Raw genomic sequence first — 3,692 nt, forward strand, 5'->3', positions numbered from 1 at the left:
ATCCAAAATTATATTCATGTCCAAATACAACTCTAAATTTCAAATACAATTTTTAATTTTCCCTCTATTTTAGAATTTTACAATTCTTATGTCCAAACGCCCACTAAGATACATATCACTCATTCTTGATGTTCATCCATACTGATACTTAATTAATTAAGGGGTCGTTTTGATTATCGAGATTAGAAAAATAATTCACTAAAGTTTCAGTACATTATACTTTATTACATTTCATTAGTATTTTTGCACATGAGATAACTTATAAGTACCATGGATTAGCTTTACGTGGATAAAATGTTTAAAAATATAAAAATTTAAACTTCTAAACTATGTATTGTATGTCCTTTTCTTTCTTAATTCTTTTCGCAGAACTAAACATGACTAAAAAGAAAATGCACTAGATAACTCAATAATCATTACTCGTCGTATTACTGTCCTTGATACTCTCTCCGTTCACTTTTACTTGGTACGTTTTGACTTTTCATGTCCCTTTAGAAATATTAAATGAAATGCATAATTTACCATAATAGTCATATTAATTGATGCATATTTTATTGGATTTGAGAAAATGATTTGAAATGAGTAATAAATACTGTGGGTATAACAGGAAATTTCTTTTGTCTTATCTTGATATATGTAAAGTGACAAGAAAATAAAAAAATATTTTTAGTATACATGCCAAGTAAAAGTGAACGGAGGTGGTATTATAATTTTGGTGTAACTTTATCCGCAAATCAAATGACACAATAAGTGTCAAATGCTTGATTAATTTTTCTTTTAGAAAATGATCAAATTAAATTAACGCACTTGCTCAAGCCAAAAGGAAAAAAAAATCTTCAAATTGGAACGTGAAAGACGATTATGAAACCCATGGGCGGAGCTAAGTTATGCTTATCGGTTCGGTATAATCTAGTAGTTTTGACCCTACTTATATATTTGTATTGAAAATTCACTTAATATGTATAAATAATTTATTAAAAACTCAATATATAAACTATTTTTTAGAATTCAAAACCCAAAATTCTAACTCCAACTTTGATGCAGAAAATTCACTGTTCTCAAGAGCAAACCACAAGGATCGACACGACCCTCGTTTCCTAAAACTCTTTTTAGTAATAACTCAGTAGTTGTTGTTTTAGCAATTCCATGCAACGATATCACTTTCTCCTTTTAGTAATTCCATGCAGCCTCACTTGCCTATGTTCCCTTTAGCACTCGAATTAAGGCTTGCCTTCTTTTGGGAACTATGTCCAGCTTCTTAGTTCCAACCAACCCTACCCTCCTAATTATAAGCTTCTTCGTTTTTGGTTCCACTTGTTGTCTGTTATAAGGATGGCATGTGGGCCGGTTAAGACCGGGCCCGACTCAGGACCGCAAATCCAAATAGGCAGTAGGCCTAAACGATTCTAACCGGATAGGACCGGGACCGTGGGGAGCTGGGCTGAGTAGTGGGCCGGTCCCATAGGCGAGGCCCGCGAGACCAGGACCGTGACCGGCTGGGAAGTAGGCCGGTTCAAGCGGTCCTAAACGGGCCTATCTGAACCAAAGGGCTAAATCTTTTTAAAAAAAGAATCTGCCACATTATAGCCTTTATAGCATTTAAAATATGGCCGTGTTACCTGCCAAAATAGTCGTTGGCTATTTATAAATAGGCATTTAACCCCCCAACTTTGTTTTAACCCCAATTATTTTATAATTACACTTTTTCTTATATATATAGCTTTTCTCTAGTCCGTCCCAAAAAAAATGATTCATTTTTAAATTTGAAAATAATTTAACTTAAACTACTAATTCTATCATTAATAATAAGCTTTTATAGCCACACAAATACTCTGACATATTTAACTGTTATATATATATATATATATATATATATATATATATATATATATATATATATATATATATATATATGACTTGGGCTTGGGGCTCGGGTCGGGTCAGACCTTTAAATAAAGGTTTTTATCTTTGTATTTATCTTTTTGGAGCAGTTTCTAATTATTTAAAATTTAAGTTTGAATTTTAAATAGAACAGACATAATTGTTCGTATACGAGTGTGACTTTTCTGAAAAGTCTTCTCTTGAGTTCGATTTTTCAATTGCATGTACAATTTTGGCTTTGTTATATCTTGACGGAGAATTGCTTGTAATCCCCCAAATAATATACGAGCAATATTTCTTGAAAGGTAATGATTTTTCATGTCTCAAAGCTATACTTCTCCTTTAATCTTCTGTAATTTTCTAACATTAATAATACAAGATTCAAAAGAATTATACTCAGACAAATGTTATGGTTTGTTTAGGTCTACGAGTTTTAAAAGTTTTATTTTTTTCTTAAATTTCGTACCCAATCAAATAGATTTACATAAATTGAAACGAAAGAAAATTATTTTAAGAAATTCATGAATATGAACAAAGAATTAATTTAAAACTCAATAACTTAAAAGTTAAAATTTTAAATCTATAACTTTAAATCCTGATTGGTTGGTGGGCATTGCCCTATCAACCCAAAGAACGAATTTGCGAAGAAGCACGTAAAAGTTCATCCGTATTTTATCGAGAACGTAATTAGGTTGCCTTATAATTTGTAAGTTGTACTAACATGAAATATTGAAGTTAACGAGGATGTTATTGAAACCTTATTAAAGAAAAGGATGAGTAAGGCTCCCAGTACCAATGCCATTGTCTCCCATATTGTAGTTATCACGTTTTCATTTTCATTTTGCATGTTCTTTAAGAAATCATTAATAAGAAGTATTTTTTTTTTGACTAATTTACCTTTATCCCTATACAATAAATGTATGTTGTTGTTGTTATTATTATTATTATTATTATTATTATTATTATTATTATTATATCTTAACTTTTTTAATTGACAAGTATTTAAGTATTTTGAGCCAAACACTTTTAGTAATGTTAACACCTAAAATGAGACAGAGGAAGTAGATAGTATTTCTCAAAGTCTCAACAATTTAGCCAAGACCTAATTGGTCCGTTTCATGAGCTACCAGCTCATTTGCTTAAGTGAGATCAACCAAAGTTTTTAACTGAGGGAAAACCAAGTAGGAGTAATCGTACAGGAAGTGGTTGCATAATTGGTTTATATGAATTCGTCCTCCAAGCATTTTATTGATTACTACATCTTCCTCATCTTTGGGTGCCTAGGCACTTATTTTTTGCTAACACCAATTACAAAATATTTTCTTAAAACGGATGGATTGGTGTGGTTCTTCTATGTCTACTATACCAACCGAATATCCAATCATAAATGAAGAAAGGCATGAGAGAAAAACATATTTGTTAGTGGAGGTGGATTCAAAATTTTAAGTTTATGGATTGTTACAGCAATATCGAGTTAATATACAATAATAAGCAAACCAACGAATTGGATTTCGAACTAAATATTCGTATATATATTTAATTAATTTTTAATACAAATACATAATCTATGCAAAAGTTATTGGGTTCACGTGAACTCGTAACCTTTACACCGGATACGTCCTTGTTTGCTAGAATACGTATCACTAAATCATAGTTACGTAATGATTAAGTGTATAAAAACTATTTGTTTTTACATTTATTGATTTGATAACACTGAATGCGGATAGATTTTTAATTAGTAATAAAACCTTAAGGAGAAGGATGAGACATGTGAAGGATGAGAAAGGCTCCCATGTCAATGCCCTTGTCTC

This window comes from Nicotiana tomentosiformis, chromosome 9 (genome assembly GCF_000390325.3).
Source record: "Nicotiana tomentosiformis chromosome 9, ASM39032v3, whole genome shotgun sequence".
NCBI lineage: Eukaryota > Viridiplantae > Streptophyta > Magnoliopsida > Solanales > Solanaceae > Nicotiana > Nicotiana tomentosiformis.